This window comes from Herpailurus yagouaroundi, unplaced genomic scaffold (genome assembly GCF_014898765.1).
Source record: "Herpailurus yagouaroundi ecotype Mexico unplaced genomic scaffold, PumYag 185, whole genome shotgun sequence".
NCBI lineage: Eukaryota > Metazoa > Chordata > Mammalia > Carnivora > Felidae > Herpailurus > Herpailurus yagouaroundi.
Window position 1 is genome coordinate 6274615 of NW_024412416.1, and position 22429 is coordinate 6297043.

General features: G+C 47.0%; 1 protein-coding gene across 2 annotated transcripts in view; it reads right to left on the reverse strand.

Annotated features, from left to right (window-relative positions):
• TICRR (TOPBP1 interacting checkpoint and replication regulator) overlaps positions 1-22429 on the reverse strand; it is a 95190-nt gene that overhangs the window by 57314 nt on the left and 15447 nt on the right. For both annotated transcript variants that reach the window (XM_040493667.1, XM_040493665.1), the window contains exons 6-7: positions 12350-12500; positions 11291-11630 (exon numbers count right to left, since the gene is read on the reverse strand). The gene's annotated coding sequence lies outside the window, so the exon portion shown is untranslated. The remainder of the gene's footprint in view (positions 1-11290; positions 11631-12349; positions 12501-22429) is intronic.

Here is a 22429-nt window from a genome sequence, read left to right on the forward strand (position 1 = left end):
AACATACAATGTCATTTTGGCAACCCATATACTGAAACTAGAATGACATGGAAGATTAACTCAGTCCCCACATAAGGATGACATCAAATTTGTGAAGTGTTCCAGATTTTTTTAGCAGTAGATAGCTGAAAAGTAAAATTAAAATAAAATCCAATTTACGACAAAGACAAAAAACCAGAAAATACCTAAGAATAAGTTTAACAAAAGATGCGCAAGACTTACATAATGAAAACTACAAAACGTTCCTAAGGTAAATGTTTAAAGGATGTAAGCATAGGGAGAGACATACCATGTTCATGGATTAGAAGATTCAATATTGTTAATTCTCCGCAATTGGTTTATAGATTCAATTCATAAATCATAATCTCCATAGGTTTGTTTATAGAAATTAACATGCTGATTCTAAAATTTATGCAGAACTCAACACCCAAAAAACAAATAATCCAGTGAAGAAATGGGCAAAAGACAAGAATAGACACTTCTCCAAAGACGACATCCAGATGGCCAACTGACACATGAAAAAATGCTCAACATCACTCATCATCAGGGAAATACAAATCAAAACCATGATGAGATACCACCTCACACCTGTCAGAATGGCTAACATGAACAATTCAGGAAACAACAGATGTTGGTGAGGATGCAGAGAAAGAGGATCTCTTTTGCACTGCTGGTGGCAATGCAAACTGGTGCAGCCACTCTGGAAAACAGGATGGAGATTTCTCAAAAAACTGAAAATAGAACTACCCTACGACCGAGCAATTGCACTACTAGGCATTTATCCAAGGGATACAGATGTGCTCTTTCGAAGGGACACATGCACCCCCATGTTTATAGCAGCACTATCAACAATAGCCAAAGTATGGAAAGAGCCCAAATGTCCATCGATGGATGAATGGATAAAGAAGATGTGGTGTATATGTACAATGTTCATTCAAAAAGAATGAAATCTTGCCATTTGCAACTACGTGGATGGACCTGGAGGGTATTATGCTAAGTGAAATTAGTCAGAGAAAGACAAAAATCCTATGACTTCACTCATATGAGGACTTTAAGAGACAAAACAGATGAACACAAGGGAAGGGAAACAAAAATAATATAAAAACAGGGAGGGGGACAAAACAGAAGAGATTCGTAAATACGGAGAATAAACAGAGCATTACTGGAGGGGTTTTGGGAGGGGGGATGGGCTAAATGGGTAAGGGGCACTAAGGAATTTACTCCTAAAATCATTGTTGCACTATATGCTAACTAATTTGAATGTAAATTTTAAAAAATTAAAAGTAAAATTAAGAATAAATAAAATAAAACTTATGCAGACATGCAAAGGACCTAGAATCTCCAAAGCAATCTTGAAAAAGAAGTTAGAATACTTACATTACCTTACTTCAAGACTTAATATAAATTACAGGAATCAACATAGTGTGGTACCATTATAAGGATCAAGCAATGCATCAAGGACAGAAGAGAGAGCTGAAAATAGACCCACACTTGTTTAGTCATTTGGTTTTGGCAATGGTGCCAAAGCCAATCCAAGGGGGAGAGGAAAATATTTTTAATAAATGGGGCTGGGGGTGCCTGGGTGGCGCAGTCGGTTGAACGTCCGACTTCAGCCAGGTCACGATCTCGCGGTCCGGGAGTTCGAGCCCCGCGTCAGGCTCTGGGCTGATGGCTCAGAGCCTGGAGCCTGTTTCCGATTCTGTGTCTCCCTCTCTCTCTGCCCCTCCCCCGTTCATGCTCTGTCTCTCTCTATCCCAAAAATAAATAAACGTTGAAAAAAAATTAAAAAAATAAACAAATGGGGCTGAAAAACTGGATCTCTATATAGAAAAAAATAGCCTTAATTCCTACCTCACACCGTACACAAAAAGTAATTAAAGATGGATCATAGATGTAAACATAAAAGCTAAAACCATAAGCTCTTAGAAGAAAACAGAGGTGGGGCACCTGGGTGCTTCAGTGGGTTAAGCATCCAACTCTTGATTTCTTTGGCTCAGGTCATGATCTCATGGTTTGTGGGATCAAGCCCTGTGTTGGGTTCTGTGCTGACAGCGTGGAACCTGCTTGAGATTCTCTGTCTCCCTCTGCCCCTCTCCCTTGCTTGTTCTCTCTCCTTCACTCTCTCTCTCAAAATAAATAAATAAACATTTTAAAAAGAAGAAGAAAACAGAGGAGAATATCTTTGTGGCTAAGAGTAGCAAATGTTTCTTAGGACACAGAAAGCAATAACCATAAGTTAAAAAACTGATAAATAAGACTTTATCAATAGTTTAAGCTCTCAAAGACCTCGTTTAAAAATGAATGGGCAAGGGGTGTCTGGCTGGTTCAGTCAGTGAAGCATGTGACTTTTGACCTTGGGGTTGTCAGTTCAAGCCCCACACAGGGTATAGAGATTACTTAAAAAAAATAATAATGAAGTAAAATCTTTAAAAAAAAAAATGATGGGGCACCTGGGTGGCTCAGTTGGTAAGCATCTGGCTCTTCAGCTCAGGTCATGATCTCACAGTTCATGAGTTCGAGCCCCACATCAGAGTCTGCGTGGACAGCATGGAGCCTGCTTGGGATTCTCTCTCTCTCCCTCTCTCTCTGCCCCTCCCCTGCTCATGCGTTCTGTTCCTCTCTCCCAAAATAAATAAACAAACTTTTTAAAACCCCAAATAGGCAAGCTCTAGACTGGAGGAAACATTTGCAAACCGTGTCTGAAAAGAACTGGTATCCAGGATGAGTAGAGAATTTCTACAACTCGATAAATAAAAAGGCAAACCACCCCGGTGCAAAACTGGCAAGAGATTTGAACAGATGGCTCACAAAAGATGATATATGACTGGATAATAAGCACACGAAAAAGACAATAGCATTCATAATCAGGGCAGTGCAAATTAAAATAAGATATCACAACCTACGCAACAGAATGTAAACAGCTGACCCCCACCAAAGGCTAACGGGGATCGAGAGCGACCAGAACTCGCCTATATTGTTAGTGGGAATGTAAAAATAATACAACCACTTTGGAAAAGGCCAGTTCTTTTCTTTCTTTATTTTTTAATGAGATGATATCACCTTCCTCACCTTCCACATTGAGCTATTTCCAAAATTAAATAAAGCAAGTAAAGCACCTGACACATAGTAAGTAGTAAGTAAATAAATAAATAAAGTAATAAATAAATAAACAAAGTAATAAAGTAATAAATAAATAAGTAAAGTACATAAAGCACCTGACACATCAAGAAATGATGAAAAGGCCAATTCTTTTAAAATTAATTATACACCGGGGTGCCTGGGTTACTCAGTTGGTTAAGCATCTCTTTTTTTTTTTTTTTTTAGTTCTTTATTTTGAGAGAGACAAAGAGCGAGTTGGGAGGTGCAGAGAGAGAGAGAGAGAGAGAGAGAGAGAGAGAATCCCAAGCAGGCTCCATGTGGCCAGCACAGAGCCCAGTGTGGGGCTCAAACCCACGGAGCTGTGAGATTATGACCTGCGCTGAAATCAAGAGTTGGATGCTTAACCCACTGAGCCACCCAGGCTCCCTCAAGCTCTGACTTGATTTCAGATCAGGTCATAATCTTGCAGTTTGTGGAATCAAGCCCCATGTCAAGCACTGTGCTGACAACGTGGAGTCTGCTTGGGATTTTCTCGCTCCCCCTCTCTCTCTGCTCCTCCCCTACTTGTGCATGCACATGCTCTCGCTCTCTCAAAATAAATAAATATTTTTTATTTATTTTTTTTTAATTTTTTTTCAACGTTTTATTTATTTTTGGGACAGAGAGAGACAGAGCATGAACGGGGGAGGGGCAGAGAGACAGGGAGACACAGAATCGGAAACAGGCTCCAGGCTCTGAGCCATCAGCCCAGAGCCCGACGCGGGGCTCGAACTCACGGACCGCGAGATCGTGACCTGGCTGAAGTCGGACGCTTAACCGACTGCGCCACCCAGGCGCCCCAAATAAATATTTTTTAAAAAACTATACGCCAACCCTATGACCCAACAATTGCACTTCTAGGTATTGACCTGATAGGATGTATATGTCTACAAAAAAACATGTATAAGAATGTTCATAGCAGCTTTTCCCTAAGAGCCAAAACACTGGAAACAGCCCAGATATCCATCAAAACGAAAATGGGTAACAGGGCTAGAGTCATACAATGGAATATTATTCCTAATAAAAAAAAGAACAGGGAGCCTGGGTGGCTTAGTCAGTTGAGCATCTGACTTTGGCTCAGGTTGTGATCTCACAGTTCATGGGACATCAGGCTCACTGCTGTCAGTGCAGAGCCTGCTTTGGATCTTCTGTTCCCTTCTCTCTCTGCCCCTCCCTGGCTTGCACTCTCTCTCTCTCACAAAAATAAATTTTTAAACTTAAAAAAAAAAAAGAACTATTGGTACATGCAATAACATAAGTGACTCAAAATCATTATGTTTAGTGACATAAACTTTAAACAAAAGAGTATATTCTGTATGATTCAATTTATATAAAGTTCCAGAACAGGTAAAACTAACCTAGGGTAGAACCAATCAGAACAGTGTTGTTCTCCGAGAGGTTGGGGGCAGGTATCAATAGGGAAGGGGCATGAGGAAACTTTCTGGGGTGATGGTAGGGTTCTACATCTTGATAGAGGTTGGGGTGCACAGGTTTATGTATTTGTCAGAATTTGGCAGCTGTATACTTAAGAGTCTGTATCTCATTGCTTATAGATTTCACTTCAAAAAACTATAAACAAATACTGAGCTCTAGTTAACGATAAACATACTGAAGTAACTAGGGGGAAGTTACCTGCGTCTGCAATTTACTTTGAGATGCACAAAAAATAAAATGTATTGATGGATGGATAGACAGAGAGACATATGATAAAGCAAATATAGTAAACTACTAATAGTAGAAATTGGGCGGTGGGTATAGGGATATTTTCACTGTGAAAATAATTATGTTTGAAATGTTTCATTTTAAATGTGGAAAACAGGGGTGCCTGGGTGGCTTAGTCGGTTGAGTATCCGCCTTCAGCTCAAGTCATGACCTTATCGTTCATAAGTTCAAGCTCCACATCGGGACTTCCACTGTGAATGCAGAACCGGACAGATCCCTCAGCATTCCCCAAGTGGAGACACAGAGGTGACCCAAGGCCTGGAGCCCCAGCATCCCCCAACAGGCACAGCGCAGAGGCTGACTTTGGTTTGGAGCTGGAGGTCCTTGCCTGGCCAAAGCCTTTTATCCCAGCCCCTAGGGGGAGTAAAGGGAAGAGGTGGGTTGGGGTCTGCTGAGCCAGTGCTGGGGAGCTGAGCATCAGGGCATCAGGCCAAGGGGATCCTCCCAGGTCACTATGGCACCTCCCTGCCTTCTGGCCCGCTGGCTTTTACTGCCAAGTTGGGTGATGGGTTAACTCTCAGTTAACCTGAGAGTGCACAGACCAGAACTGGCAGGGCTTGGGATGGGGATAGGGCTGGCTGGGAAAAGGAGGTCTTCACAGGCAGGACCAGATGAGGAAAAGACAAAGAGGACTTGACTTCTTTCAGCTGAGGGCCAGTGGTGGCCTGCCCTGGTCAGCCCATCCTGCCCACCCCACCCTGCGATTAATGTGGCAACTGTGAATCGTCAAGATGACAGGGAATCAGCACTGATGATGAATAGGTGTGCAAAGCCCCCACAGGTACCTACAGGCCTGGTGTCCTTGCCTCTGAGCATCTCTGACCTTGTGGGCATGGTCCTGGGCCACCCCCCCCCCCCCCGTTACTTGTTAGTCTATTCTTTGAGTATCTTTGTGTGTTTATCCTGATTTCTTTTCTTAAAAAAAAAAAATCTGTTATTAAAAAGTAATACGTGCTTATCATAGAAAATGTAGACAAATTAAATAAATTGAAATAATCACCCAGAGATAACCTCTATTAAGCCTGTGATGTGGTTCCTGACCATGTTTATTTCCCAATGGGTATAGAGCCAATTTTTTTTTTTCAACGTTTATTTATTTTTGGGACAGAGAGAGACAGAGCATGAACGGGGGAGGGGCAGAGAGAGAGGGAGACACAGAATCGGAAACAGGCTCCAGGCTCTGAGCCATCAGCCCAGAGCCTGACGCGGGGCTCAAACTCCCGGACCGCGAGATCGTGACCTGGCTGAAGTCGGACGCCCAACCGACTGCGCCACCCAGGCGCCCCAGGTATAGAGCCAATTAAAGAAAAATTAGATTATAACATGTGTGCTATTTTGTAGACTGTCTTTTCCACTTAGCAGTATATCATGGGGGTCTTTCCTGGTCATGAAATACAAGGAAATAATGATCATTTTCAAGAGCTGCCTAGCATCCCAGTAACATGGATGGGCGCTAAGTTGTTTGATCTCCTCTAGATGGACATTTAGATTCTTAAAATATTTTGCTATTATACACAGTACAGTGATTACAAACATCCGTGGACACAAGTCTGCCCTTGTCCGTGATCTTTTTGTTCGTGAATTCTTTGATGTGAAATTATTCTCATAGATGGAAGGTAAAATCTTTGTTTTAAAGTTTCAAAATCTTTGTTGGCTTTTTTTGCTAAATGAAATGGACATCCGATGTGCTCCCCTGTTCAGAATTCTTTCCCCCCGTCTTCTAATAATAGCCTTCTGTTTTTCCTGTAGGGAGCCAGGCTTCCCCCATTCCTCTATTTGAAGCAGCCAGAGTCCTCTCTTAACCCTGGCTGCAGTGTTCAGTTCAGAGATGGGCATAAGATCCAGAGAGAATTAATCAAAGTATTCCCTGAGACTCTATATAAACTACTGTCACAGGGGGCTCTTTCTCTCCCTTTTGGATCAGAAGTCACAAAGATAGAGCCCCTGAATCCAGCTATGCCTGAAGCCTTCCCTCCCTCGGTCTTCCCAGTTAATTGAGTCAATGAACATCCTTTGTGAGTTTGTTTAAGCTAGTTTTGTATGGGTTGCTGTCACTTATAAGTGAGGGAGTCCCGGATAATACTGGAAAGTGATACAAATTTATACTCTCAATAGCATGAGATGAAAATGCCAATTTCCAAGGCCCTGCTCCTTGCCACCTAGTTAACAGTATATCATGGAGGTCTTGCCGTGTCACGATTAGGGGCTTGAAGCAGTCAGCTATTCTGAAATGCTCTGGGTCGTGAAGGTGCGAGAGGGACACAGTATAATCCTAAAGTAGTGGGACCAAACGTGGGAGCTGACAAGGCAAACCTAGATTATGAGAAAATCATTCCCCAGAATTCTGCATGAAACGAGGAAACGCACAGGCTCCAGTGAGCATAGTAGTCAATGGACAGGTGGGTCCTGCACAGACATGTGTTAGGTTTAAAAACAAAGGGTCAGGGGCGCCTGGGTGGCGCAGTCGGTTAAGCGTCCGACTTCAGCCAGGTCACGATCTCGCGGTCCGGGAGTTCGAGCCCCGCGTCAGGCTCTGGGCTGATGGCTCAGAGCCTGGAGCCTGCTTCCGGTTCTGTGTCTCCCTCTCTCTCTGCCCCTCCCCCGTTCATGCTCTGTCTCTCTCTGTCCCAAAAATAAATAAACGTTGAAAAAAAAATTAAAAAAAAAACAAAAACAAATGGTCCACCAATAAGGGCAACAACCACATGCACGGACGTTTGATCGCTTGCGTCTTACAGCATTAAACTGCAGAAACTTAAGAGCTAAGGTGGCAAACTAGCACGCCATGGGCTGTATCCAGCTGAGCTGCGTGGTTTGTGTAACTTGCAGACTGCCTTTAAAGTATTTGAAAAAAGGGGGCGCCTGGGTGGCGCAGTCGGTTAAGCGTCCGACTTCAGCCAGGTCACGATCTCGCGGTCTGTGGGTTCGAGCCCCGCGTCAGGCTCTGGGCTGATGGCTCGGAGCCTGGAGCCTGTTTCCGATTCTGTGTCTCCGTCTCTCTCTGCCCCTCCCCTGTTCATGCTCTGTCTCTCTCTGTCCCAAAAAAAAAAAAAAAAAAAAAAAAAAACATTGAAAAAAATAAAGTATTTGAAAAAAGGAACTTAAGCTCTTGCAGAAATGGTTCATCTCAGGGCTGGAGCAGGAAAAGTTCCCTTGGGGAACATGGGACATCAAGGTGTGCCTGGAGGGGAAGAGTGACCAAAGGCAGCAGAGATACATCAAAAACCACGCAGAAACCATCTTCAAGGGCTCCCACTGGCCAAAGACAGAACAATTTGAACATCAAAAAAGAATAAAGTCTATGAGAGGAGCCTGGGTGGCTCAGTCCGTGAAGCATCTGACTTCAGCTCAGGTCACGATCTCATGGTTCATGAGTTCAAGCCCCACATCGGGCTCTCTGCTGTCAGTGCAGAGCCTGCTTCAGAGGTTTCCTCTGTCTCCCTGTCTCTCTGCCCCTCCCCTTCTTGTGCTCTCTTGCTCTCTCTCTCTCTCAAAAATAAATAAAAACATTTAAAAATGTTTTATAAATAAATTTTTTAAAGAATAAAGCAGCGGCGACTGGGAGGCTTGGTCGGTTGAGCGTCCGACTTCGGCTCAGGTCATGATCTCACGGTTATGGGTTTGAGCCCCGCATCAGGCTCTGTGCTGACAGCTCGGAGCCTGGAGCCTGCTTTGGGTTCTGTGTCTCCCTCTCTCTGCCCCTTCACCAGCTCACACTCTGTCTCTCTCTCTCTCTCTCTCTCTCTCTTTCTCTCAAAAATAAATAAACATTAAAAAAAATTAAAAAGAAAAAAAAGAGAACAAAGGCTGTAACTGATGATACAATATTGAATACGTAAAAATCCAGCAGCCAGAATAGTGAATACTTCAAAAAGGAAAAGAACACTTTGTCGTTACAGTGGTCCCTTCTGATCTGCAGTTTCAATTACCCACAGTCAGGGGCGGCCTGGAAGCAGAGGGTCCTTTTTCGGGCATATCGTCAGAAGGTCAGTATTAAGAACAAGTAGATCCAGTTTCAGGAGAACCACGCAGCCCCAGTTGATGACACAAGAAAGCTCTTCGTTATAGAACAATGCAAGCTAATACATGTCAAAGAAAGAGCATTAGAAAAACACCCTCTTGGGGCGCCTGGGTGGCGCAGTCGGTTAAGCGTCCGACTTCAGCCAGGTCACGATCTCGCGAGATCTCGCGTGATCTCGCGTGAGTTCGAGCCCCGCGTCAGGCTCTGGGCTGATGGCTCAGAGCCTGGAGCCTGTTTCCCATTCTGTGTCTCCCTCTCTCTCTGCCCCTCGCCCGTTCATGCTCCGTCTCTCTCTGTCCCAAAAATAAATAAACGTTGAAAAAAAAAATTTAAAAAAAAAAAAAGAAAGAAAAACACCCTCTTGCAATCCCTAATGAAGTAATTGATTCGGGCAGGGGGTATCAATGGATGCTAAAACCATTAGGTAAAATGCTCCTGGGGGGCAATGAGGATCTAAGGAAGAAAACGCAAAGTTACAAGACAGGGAATGATCTCAACCCAGTCTCTCATCTAACGTCTGTACTAATAGGACAGCGTCCTGTGCCTTCTGAGGTCCTGGATTAGGCAGTCAGCATCACCCGGGATACATTCTTGACAAAACGTTAACATCGACGTAATCAAGCCTTTAGCTCTAACTTCCAGTTTGCAGGGAATACAGAGGATAAGGGAACAAGCTAAGTGACATCACAAGGAAACAACCAGACCTATCTAGATAAGTAGGACAGTCAACAAGACACTGGTCTGAGTTCTTCAAATCAGTGTCAGTTGAAACACACACAAAAAATAACAAAACAGGGGCGCCTGGGTGGCTCAGTCGGTTAAGCGTCCAACTTTGGCTCAGGTTATGATCTCATGGTTTGTGAGTTCGAGCCCCACCTTGGGCTCTCTGCTGTCAGCTCAGAGCCCACTTTGGATCGTCTGTCTCCTCCTCTCTGTGCCCCTCCCCGCCCACACTCTCCCTCTCCCTCTCTCTCTCTCTCTCTCTCTCTCTCTCTCAAAAATAAATAAACATTAAAAAAGCAACAAAACGAACAGACCAGTGGGGATCTCTTCCAGATTAAAGATACCTAAGACACATAACCACCAAATCCAATTCTTGGTCCTCTATTGGATTCTGGTTTGAACAATCCATCTAAAGCATCGTCTTTGGGGTAGTGAAAGAAATATGAATGAAGACAGGGTATTTGTTAATTTTCTTTTCTTTTCTAAGTAGGCTCCACACCCAGTGTGCAGCATGGGGCCCAACGTGGGGCTTGAACTCACGACCCCAAGAACAAAACCTGAGTTAAAATCAAGAGTAGGACACTCACTGAGCCACCCAGTTGCCCTGGTGTTTTTTAATTTTCTTAGGTATTGTTAAGTAGCTACTACTTTGGAAAATATCTATGTTTTGAAGAGATGCCTATTGAAATGTTTAAGGATAAAATATTTTATTAGCTTCTCTGATCTTGTTACTTTAAAATACTGAAGCAGAAGAAAATAGGTAAAATGTGGTGTGAAAAATGTTAAATCTGAGTGATGAGTGTATTTGGATGTGGGTGTTCATCATACTATCACTCTGTTTCTCTTTATGTTTGGAGTTTTTAATATAATGAAAATTTTTAACAGATCAAGAATATTTGACCAATTATTACCAAATCTGGGTATTTCACATAAAGAGATCCACAGAGATCTGGCCACTGGGTCCATATTTCCAAATGGAAACATCCGGGCAGGGACTGCTCCTTCAGTTCCTCTGTCCTCCACATGCCCTTCTCTCTGCTCACTTCCTCCACTAATTTACCTGCCTGGCCCTTGAAGACATTTGTGTTTGCCTACAAAGACCCAACCATGGGGCGCCTGGGTGGCTCAGTCTGTTAAGCGTCCGACTCTTGTCTTCGCCTCAGGCCATGATCTCACGGTACCTGAGTTCAATCCCCGCATCCGTCTCTGCACTGAGAGTTGGCTGACAGTGTGGAGCCTGTTTGGGATATATTCTCATTCTCATTCTCATTCTCATTCTCTCTCTCTCTCTCTCTCTCTCTCTCTCTCTCTCTCTCTCTCTCAAAATAAATAAACTTAAAAAAACCCAAAGATCCAACCAAACATACGAGCAACAATTAAGCCATACCTCTGAGTTACACAGAGAATCAAGGCTCCTGGTAAGGACTCAGGACCAGCTTTAGGAGTGCAGAGTGAGTATCTGAGGACCCAGGCAGTGGGTCAGGGCCCAGGGGACTTTCTCAAGGCAGTGCGGTTGGCGCCCGAGGGGGGGGGGGGGGGTGGGATGTCTTAATCATGTGATGTGAGATCACTGATTACGTGTGAACATTTATCATTCTACTTGCCCACCCACACACACTTTTCTTATTTGGGGATGCCTCTACCTTTTGAGTTTATGTCTCCCTAAAGTAGAAACCAGAAACGTACCTTCCCGGCTTCCTTTGCAGTAGGGGCATAGACGTATGACTGGTGTCCACCGATCACGAGTTGGGAAGTGAGGGCCAGTTTGGGGGGAGGGTGTCAGAAGCCCCCACTGCCCTAGGCAGCAACAGCCCTGCAAGCAGCCACACGTGGCCCACACTCCATCGGGATGGCAGTGACGTCTCCTCACAGCAGCTCTGCCTTGTCCCAGCTCTCCAACCTGGCCTGGCGTCCTCACAGCGATTCTCAGGGGCTCCCGAAAGCCTTTTCTGTTCACACTCGCGGGGTGTGTTGTTTGCAGCCAAGAGCTCGGAGTAATTTACCACCTGATCTCCCCATCCTGTGCCTAAAGAGCCAAGGAGACAACATTGCTGGGATGCAGTCAGAGCCCTTTGCGCCCATGTCCTCCACTTCTCCAAGCCCCGGTCGTGCGGGGAGTCAGCCCCTACTGAGACGCGAAGCCCCAGGGTGCTGGGGTGACACCAGCAGGACAGATGCTGAGGGAGAGAATCACTGTTCCACTGGCGAAGTCTGTAAAAAGAGCAGTGTCTTGTCTACCTTGGCAATTTACTTCGTGTTTCTTGGCACAGAGGAGTCAGTCTCCTTAATCAGATCATACAAATGAGAGCTGGACTTCTGCCAAGCCAGCCCAGCAGAGTTTCCCTGGGGCCTGTTTGAAACTTAAGAGTGTCCTGTGATGAATACTTCTTTCTGGGTGCTCGCGAAACTCAACAGATAGTTATCACCTTGGCCCGAGGACCCCATGAGCCTGGGATCCCCAAGATTCCTAGAGACCAAGTGCGGTAGATATGAGCGGGGAAAAGGGGGAAGTAAAGGGAAAGAAAGCCGCACCCATAAATTCAGAATATTGAGCAAGAGACATCCAAATCAATTAGCCCAATGATGTATAGCAGCCATGTCTAAACACTGTGCTGTGACTCAGCTCTGTTGGTGCCATTGTGGAGATGAAACCCATGCACGTCCCAGGCTCCAGCCATCCACCCAGGGTCCCTCTCAGCACACGGTGGAAGGGAGGGGAAGACTTCCACTGGATTTTCCACTCACCCAGCCCAAACTCGTCCTTAGCCACCTGGGTCCGCCCACCTTCCTGCCTTTCTCTGGGACTTGAACCAGGAACATAGTTCTCCAGACACATGTGGCCACAACCCAGAAGCCAGCCACACTGAAACTCAGGAGACATCATGGAGTGACTATACTGCAAATAACAATAAATAATAGCCAGCATTTTGACAATATCTACTGTGCACCCCACACCGTTCTAAGAGCCGCAAGTCAAACCTTGCTTTAATGTTTTATCGATTGTCTAGACAAAGTGTTGGGAAGATGTTAAGCATTCAGATTAAACTTATAAGTGTGTTATGCCTGTGGTCATTTCACTGTGAATAGTGCACACACGCGTGCACAAGCACACACACGCACACACACACACACACAAGCCTGGGGAAATATTCTTCCACTATTCAAAAACAGTGATCTGGGGCACCTGGATGACTCATTCAGTTGCTCATCTGGTTCTTGGTTTCAGCTCAGGTCATGATCTCACGGTTTTGTGAGTTCAAGCCCCATGTCGGGCTCTGTGCTCACAGTGTGGAGCCTGCTTGGGATTCTCTCTCTCTCCCTCTCTCTCTCTGTCTCTCTCTCCCTTTCTCTGCCCCTACCCCACTCACACCATCTCTGTCTCTCTCAAAATAAACAAACTTAAAAAGTAATAATAACCTGATTTAGCAAAGAAGTAGCTTACGTTGTTGATTAATGAGTGAAATTCCAAGATGTCTTTGTTTTCTTTCATCTTCCTCCTTCACATAAACCAGAAAAGTGTCCACCAACATTCACGTTAGATCTAGAGTGAACCACAACCATAGGCTGGCAATGGATATGAGGGTTTAGCACAAATCATCGTAAGTGTTTTGTGTGAATCAATTGTTTGTGTCGAATTTATAGTAAAGAGTATGTCTTTTTTTTTTAACTTTTTTTTAATGTTTATTTTTGAGAGAGACAGAGACAGAATGAGAGTCGGTTAGGGGCAGAGAGAGAGGGAGACACAGAATCCGAAGCAGGCTCCAGGCTCTGAGCTGTCAGCACAGAGCCCGACAGGGGGCTCGAGCTCACAAGCTGTGAGATCATGACCTGAGCCAAAGTCAAACGCTCAACCGACTGAGCCACCTAGATGCCCTAGTATGTCTTTTTTTTTTTTTTTAATGTTTATTTATTTTTGAGAGAGAGAGAGAGAGAGAGAGAGACGGAACATGAGCAGGGGAGGAGTAGACAGAGGCACGCACAGAATTTGAAGCAGGCTCCAGGCTCTGAGCTGTCCACACAAAGCCCGACATGGGGCTCAAACCCGTGAACCCTGAGATCATGACCTGAGCCAAAGTTGCACGCTTAACCGACTGAGCCACCCAAGCACCCCTTATTATTTTTATAAATGATGTGCTATACAATCTTTGAATCAGTAAAATTTGTGTACATATGTGTGCATACATTTTCCCTACATCCTCTGGTGGACCCCTAAGATTTATCTTCTCATCTCTCACCGGGGGGCAGCAAAGCACAAACTCAAGGTCTCCCATGTCCTGCACGAAACCTCAGCGTGCCAGCTGGCTTTGGGGCTCCTTCACTCCAGTCTGGGAGTCTGTGGATTGCTCCGTTTTGGGTCAATTCAGTGATTCGTTTAGGAGGATATTTTGTTTAATATTGTATTCAGCATTCAGTTTTTAGGTTTCTCACTGGGAGATTCACTCAGGTATCTAATCTACTACACTGGCCTTTTCCATTGACACACGGGCACAGGGGGCCTGGCTAACTGAGGAAGCAGGCTTTGCTTGTTTGTGCTATGTGTCCACTCCACAAGGATGCAGACTCAGCCATCACAGTTCACGCAGCAAATTAATGGACGGCACCTGATTACTGGGCCATTTCCTGTCTTCTCCTGAAACGTCTTTGGAATCAGGGTGTGAGGGTTGGGACAGCTACGTCGTTCTGCTGTGGTTTCATTTTGCAAATGGTACAGGTGGCTTTGGCTTGGGTGTGAGTTATTATTGTTGCCATCACCATTATCAACATCCTCACCATCACCATCACCATTATAATCACCACCGTCTTGGTTCTCCTCCTGTCCCATGCAGTTTGGGAAGAGCCACATTCCATGGAAGGGGAGCCATTCCTTTTAACTGGCATCCTTGGCTGACCGGTAGCAGCTGGGCCCCTGTTTTAGTCTGCTTGGGCTGCCAGAACGAAATGCCACAGGCTGAATGGGTTAAACGATAGAAATTCGTTCCTCATGGTTCTGGAGATTGCAAGTCCAAGATCAAAGGGCTGACCAGGGGCGCCTGGCTGGCCTAGTGGGTTAAGTGTCCGACTTTTTCAACGTTTATTTATTTTTTTTTTCAACATTTTTTTTTTTGGGGGGGGACAGAGAGAGACAGAGCATGAACGGGGGAGGGGCAGAGAGAGAGGGAGACACAGAATCGGAAACAGGCTCCAGGCTCTGAGCCATCAGCCCAGAGCCTGACGCGGGGCTCGAATCCACGGACCGCGAGATCGTGACCTGGCTGAAGTCGGACGTTTAACCGACTGCGCCACCCAGGCGCCCCAAGTGTCCGACTTTTGATTTCTGCTCAGGTCACGGTCTCACGGTTCATGACTTTGAACCCCATGTGGGACTCTGTGTTGGTGGTACAGAGCCTGCTTGGGATTCTCTTTCTCCCTCTTTCTGCCCCTCCTCCACTCATACACACACACCCTCTCAAAATAAATAAATAAGCATTTAAAAACAAAACAAAACAAAAACCCCACAAAGTGCCAGCCAGTTTGGTTCCTGGTACAAGCCTTTCTGACTTGCAGAAGGTCACCTTCTCCCTATGCCCTCATGTGGCAGCGAGAGAAAGAGAACTCCCTGATGTCTCCTCTTTTTTTTTTTTAAACATTTTTTTTTAACGTTTATTTATTTTTGAGACAGAGAGAGACAGAGCATGAACGGGGGAGGGTCAGAGAGAGAGGGAGACACAGAATCAGAAGCAGGCTCCAGGCTCTGAGCTGTCAGCACAGAGCCCGACGCGGGGCTTGAACTCACGGACCGTGAGATCATGACCTGAGCCGAAGTCGGCCACTTAACCGACTGAGCCACCCAGGCGCCCCATGATGTCTCCTCTTATAAGGACACTGTTCCTATAGGATCAGGGTGCCACCCTTATGACCCCATTCAACCTAACTCCAAATGCAGCCCCACTCAGGGTTAGGGCATCAACATTTGAGTCTTGGGGGGACACAAGTCAGTCTATAGCCGTCCCTCTGACCAGGAGGCCCAGCATCAGCTATAGAGTTGGACAGACCCAAGTTCAAAGCCCAGCTCTGCTACTTACTAACTTTGTAAATAAAATATTTCACCTTTCGGCCCCTCTGTTCTCTATCCTGGGAAGTAAAAATAATAAGTCCCATTTCAGAGCATTGTGACGATTAGTACATTAGCAAAAGCGTAGAAGGTAGCTTGTGCGATGCCTGGCAGATGGCAGGGGCTCAACATATACTTTTCTGGATGATGCCACTCAAAGTGTGGTCCTCGGACCGGGAGCATTGCCTGAGGTCATGACAGAAAGGCCTGAGGAGTGCCAGGCCCTGTCCCAGTCCTGACAAATCAGAATCCCTGTCTTCACAGCATTCCCAGTGATGGGACACGCATTGATGTTCCAGAGGCACGTTGAGAATGCGGTGGTATAATTCAGGGAGGCTCGGGGAGGGAGCCGGGGCCAGGCAGCCTTGTGATTGCCCTTGGCCAGTGAGGGGCCCCAAGGAATGCTGGACTGGTCACCAGCGGTTACAGAAGGCGTGTCCTGGGCCAGTTCCTCTCCCGTCTGAACTCCTAGCTGTCGACAGAACCTGCTGTATCTCATCTCTGGGTCTCCACGCCCGATACTCTCTTCCCGGCCCTTGTCTGCCAAGCTCCTTTCTACTTATCCCCGAAAACTTGGCTCGAAGGCCACCTTCACCCAGAAGCTGTCTCTGCCCTCCCCCCATTATCTGGTCCCTTCCAGCCTTTTCACCCCATGCTTGCGCAGTGGCCACTCGCAAGGCTCCAGGGATGTGGAAAAGTCCAGACAGTTGTCAGTTAGGAGGCTGAACTTGGGATTGAATGCCTGCCTCTGTCACTTCCCAGCTCTGTGACTTTGAATGAGTCTCTGAATTTCTTTTATTTATTTTTTTTTAATTTTTTTTTCCAACGTTTATTTACTTTTGGGACAGAGAGAGACAGAGCATGAACAGGGGAGGGGCAGAGAGAGAGGGAGACACAGAATCGGAAACAGGCTCCAGGCTCCGAGCCATCAGCCCAGAGCCCGACGCGGGGCTCGAACTCCTGGACGGCGAGATCGTGACCTGGCTGAAGTCGGACGCTTAACCGACTGCGCCACCCAGGCGCCCCTGAGTCTCTGAATTTCGAGGAGCTTCACCTTCTTCATGAGTGAAATGGAGACACGGTTCCTCTGAGAGTTAAATAAGATAAAGGGCGTACGGCAGGCAAGACTTTGCAGCTGCAACCAGGTGCCCGAGAAACATTGCCCTTCCTCATTTGCTTGAAATCAGCTTAAGTCTGACTCCAATAGACCGGAGGAGCCTTCAGTTTCAGTCCTTACCGGGGCCTCCTTCCTCCCCAACGCCCCCCCCCCCCCCCCACTGCCCTCTCTGCTCACACAGTGATCTTGGCAACTTTCATGACTTGTGGAGGACGGGGGAAGGGCACTAGATCCTGAGTCCCATGCTGAACGGCACAGATTGGCATGCTTGAGCATGTAGGCTAGTGTAGTGTGCTTAAGAGGGAGGCTCTGGGGTGGGTCCCACCCCCACCACACATCAGCTGTGTGACTATGGGAAATTGGCTTAACCTCTCTGATCCTGATTCTCTCAAAATCCTCACAAGGGCCAGGGATTGTTAGCCCCATTTCGCAGGAAGGCAAACTGGCTCAGAGAGGCCCAGGTCATGTGGTTGAAAGTGCTGGCGCCTGGGTGGCTCAGTCGGTTACGTGTCTGACTTCGGATCAGGTCATGATCTCGCCGTTTGTGGGTTCGAGCCCCGCATCGGGCTCTGTGCTGACAGCTCGGAGCCTGGAGCCTGCTTCAGATTCCGTGTCTCCCTCTCTCTCTGCCCCTCCCCTGCCCATGCTCTGTCTCTCTGTCTCTCAAAAATAAATAAATGTAAAAAAAAATAAAAAAACAAAGTGAATAAATAAACATTAAAAAAACAAAAAACATTGACAGATTCAGGATTCGAATCCCCATGTGTGTGATTCCAAATACTGCCTGTGATTTTACATACAGCAAGCTGTTGCCCCTCCCATTTTGTACTTACCATTTTGTAGCCTCAGGGTGGTGTCCGGCCCCCTGTTAGCCCGGGGCCCCTGCAATGGGCAGGGGACTATTTATTTGCAGGCCCTTGCCCCATGCTCCCTCCTCCCCTCCACCCTCTCTCGTCTTCCTCCATCCCAACCCCCAGGGCCCACCCTGTGTAGGTGGCTGGGAACAGGCTAGCTGTTCCTTAGGCGTTAGTCTCAGCTGGCTGCCTCTCCTCCCCCTCAGATCTCCCTTATCTTGGGCCATCAGAATCTCTCCTGCCTTGCCCCCCCAAGCCAAGGTCACCTCCAGAGGGTTTGGCTTGCTCACTACACAGGCTCCCTTCTGCCTGGAAATGGGGGATGGTTTTAAAGAGCCAGCTCCTTTCCTTTCCGGAGTCCTCTAGTTTCCATGTCAGGGGACCATCGTGTGAAGAAGGGAAAGGATAGTGGGCCTCAAACTAGAATTTTGTTCCACGCTTTGAACCTCGCTCATTGTATAACCTTGGACTAGTCACGTCGCCTTTCTGGGCCCCAATTTCCTCAACTGGGAAGAATGTGGCTGGACCAGACACTTCTCCAAGATCTTTTCCTTCTAGGAGTGTGACTAAATCTGTGCCCTGCACGGCTTAGTGAGTTTGTGACAGGTGTGTATGTATATATAATACATTATAATAATTATAATACATTATATATGTATATATAATATACATATTTTTTCTTTAATTAGGAATACTGGCAAGCCTGTGTCTCAGGATGAAGTCTCACAGACTGTTCAGCCCAGAGCAGGGGAAGAGAAAACCAATACCCAGGGGCCAGGAGGGAGCAGAGGCCGAAGCAGGCAGGGGGGACAAGAATCCCAGGGCTCAACTTTGGCCTGGGACCAGAATCAGAGACAGAGGTCTTGAAAGTGGGGTGCCTGAGCCCTACTCCAGAGCAATTAATCAGAACTTCTGGGGGTTGACCTGGGTATTCGTGGGTTTTTTGTTTGTTTTTTAAAGAGACTCCCCAGGGGCGCCTGGGTGGCGCAGTCGGTTAAGCGTCCGACTTCAGCCAGGTCAGGATCTCGCGGTCCGTGAGTTCGAGCCCCGCGTCAGGCTCTGGGCTGATGGCCCGGAGCCTGGAGCCTGTTTCCGATTCTGTGTCTCCCTCTCTCTCTGCCCCTCCCCCGTTCATGCTCTGTCTCTCTCTGTCCCAAAAATAAATAAAAAACGTTGAAAAAAAATTTTTAAAGAGACTCCCCAGGTAAGTCAGCTGTGCCATGAAAGCCAAGAACCATTGTTTGGGAGCACTGGCCCTCAGACTGGAGCCCACCTCTGCATCCCTGGAAGAACTTATAACACACAACCTGCAGTTTCTGACTCAGCAGGTCTGGGATGGAGCCTGTGTGAGTCTCCGATTGCTGCATTGTTGTAAATGAGGTAGACACACAATGTTAGTTTCCAGTGTACAACATAGTGAATCGCTCCCCACATTTTGCCGTGCTCCCTGCAGGTATAGCTACCGTTTCTCTGACTTATTTCTCTAAGCCTAATGCTCTCCAGGTCCATCCTCTTGCGGCTTTAGCAAATCACCACAAACTTAATGGCTTACACAGCACAAATCTGTTACCTTACAGTGCTGGAGGTCAGGAGTTCGAAATGGGTCTCGGTGGGCTGAAATCAAGGGGCCGACCGGGCTGCTCTGGAGGAGGCCGGCTCCGTCACCTGTCCCAGCTTCTGGAGCCCACCTGCCTTCCTGGGCTTGCGGCCTCTCCCTCCACCCTCCTGCCCTCCATTATCACATCTCCCGCCCTGACCCCAGCACACCTGCCTCCCCATTTCACTTACAATGAACCTCTTGACTGTCCTGGGCCCACTCAAATTACCCAGGATAATCTCCCCAGGTCAAGATCCTTAACTTAATCAGCATGAGAGCCCACGTGAAGTAACATTTTCACAGACTCTGGGGATTAAGAATGGGGGGGCCGCCGAAGCCAGGGGCACACTCTACACACTGCATGTTAGCTAACTTGACAATAAATTGTATTTGAACCCTTTAAAAAAATAACAATGGGGCGCCTGGGTGGCTCAGTCGGTTAAGCGTCCGACTTCGGCTCGGGTCGTGATCTCGCGGTCCGTGAGTTCGAGCCCCGCGTCGGGCTCTGTGCTGACAGCCTGGAGCCTGTTCGGATTCTGTGTCTCCCTCTCTCTCTGACCCTCCCCCCATTCGTGCTCTGTCTCTCTCTGTCTCAAAAATAAGTAAACGTTAAAAAAAAATAATAATGTGAGGCAGGATTCTGGATACCACAGGGCCCAATAATTTGCATTTCTCTTTTTAATGTTTATTTATTTTGAGAGAGAGAGAGGGCGCAAGTAGGGGAGAGCGAGGGAAAGAGAGAATCCCAAGCAGGCTCCATGCCATCAGCACAGAGCCTGATGCCATGAACCGTGAGATCATGACCCGAGCTGACACCGAGAGTCAGACGCTCAACTGACCGAGCCACCCAGGTGCCCACAAGCTTACAGGTGAGGCTGATGCCGCTGGTCTGGGAACCGTGCTTTGAGAACCACCACTTTGGAGTTTACAGGGAATGAGATCCAAATGAGGTCAAGCTGTCCCGAGAAGAGGGTGTCTAGGGAGGGGTAGAGATGGGTAAGGAGGGTTTTGGCTGACACTGGGGGAGACGATTTCTCTTCTGCTGTTCCTATCCCGAGTCCAGAAAAGCCTCCAGGAAACGCATAAAAAGACATTCTAAGTAAGATCGGTGTTTCCTTTGGGTGTGACCCTGGGGACCCACCCCAAAGCGGGAGCAAGTAGGCTCAGCCAATTTAAGTCATAGGTGGGAGAGAAGTTTTCGAAATCTTTCTTCACACGCTGCATATGGGCCCCCACGGGACGGAGCCGTGTAGATGCCTAGTAGCCCAAAGGCATCACTCTGTCCAGGTGGCACTCAGAAGTGTCACCTCCCTACAGACTGATACCTTTAGGACCTACAGCCTGGAGCGCTCCCATCCCCTCTCCGATCCTATGGCACTGTAACCTCCCCCTAAATCTCTTCTTCTTTCCCTTCTCTTCCCTTCCTCTCGCCCCCTACCAAGTCCTGTCCAACCTCCAGGAAAGACTTTCTTCCGGGACACTTCACAAAGTCCCTTCCAGGTTTTACCATGTCCCCCAGTTGTCCAACCTTTTCCCTGACAACTGAGACGAGGGCTCATTTCATTCTTGTTTGTTTGTTTTTTACTTATTTGTATTAGGTCTGGGTTCAGAAAGGTCTTGAATCAGACCCCCCTCCCCCCGCCCTGTGACCCACACCTCCCGTGCATGAACTGCCCAGCTAAAAGGGGGCTGTCTGATCCAAACTCTTCAATTCAGCCAGAGAAAACGTGCCAAGGTCCCCAGTTTGTCAGCAGCAGGACAAAAGTTTGTGTTCCTGACTCCTGGACCAGTGCCCTCTTAGAATCATCTTCCTTTCGTTCTGGGGATCAAACCTGAACTATCGCTAGGGTGACCCTAGCTATCACCCAAAACAGAGTGAGAGGGGGCATTATTAATAATTACACCAGGAGAGCAGGTGTAAACAGGACTGCCCTGGGCAAATGGGACACATGATCATTCTAGCATGACATCTGAATGCCACCCACTTGCCCACCGGGAAAGCTTCTCTGTAGCCTTATGACTAAAGAGACCATGAGAACTCGTTCTCACTCTCCACACCCAGTGAGGGGCCGGAGGACCAAGCAGCCTTGAGGGTCTGGCCTTCCCAGAGATTTTCAGGGTGCTCCGCAGGTGACCTCCCTAACCCACCCGGAGCTGTGTATGCATAAACAGAGGCCCCATTTTACAGTCCCTGCCTAGCAGAGGGTAAGTGCCCTGCCAAGCCCAGTAGAACTCTGATTTCTGGTGCTTCCCTCTAGGTCATACCCACTGAATCAAAGCTCCATGTTGTAGAGTTTGAGTCTGCTAGAGCCGCTTTTTTAATGTTTATTTTTGAGGAGAAAGAGACAGAGCATGAGCAGGGGAGGGGCAGAAAAAGAGGGAGACACAGAATCCAAAGCAGGCTCCAGGCTCTGAGCTGTCAGCACAGACCCTGATGCAGGGCTCGAACTCACAAACCGTGAGATCACGACCTGAGCCAAAGTTGAATGCTTAACTGACTGAGCCACCCAGGCACCCCCAAGAACTTCTATTTTTTTTTAATATTATTATATGTTTCATGTTTGAACAGGCAGCACATTCACTGGAAAAGTATTAAAGGCACACAGTGAAAGTCTTCCTCCCGCGGACCTCCCCTCTCTTACTTCTCAGTCCTCACCTCCACTCTCAACACTCTTCTTAGGAGTGACTTGTTATTTGTAATTCTTTTGCTATTCTAGTTCCACTGCCTTTCCAAATAAACTTTAAAATGAGCTTGTCAGGGGACGAGCCTGGGTGGCTCAGTCAGTTAAGCGTCTGACTCTTGATTTTAGTCAGGTCAGTATCTCAGTTTATGAGTTCGAGCCCCCGCGGCCGGGGGCTCTGGGCTGACAGTGCACAGCCTGCTTGGGATTCTCTCTCTCCCTCTCTCTCTGCCCCTCCCCGACTTGCACTGTCTCTCTCTCTCAAAATAAATAAATAAACTTAAAAAAAAAACCTATAGCTCCCTTTTTTTTAAAAAAAAGATCAGCTTGTCAGTTTCTACAAAAAAAAAAATGCTGATGGAATTTTTGGCACAATTGCATTGAATCTACAGATCCATGCGGGGAGAATTTTATTAAGCCCAGATTCCAAAACACGAACATGGTCTATCTCCCTGTGTTTTGGGCTTTCTTTGGTTTCTTTCACC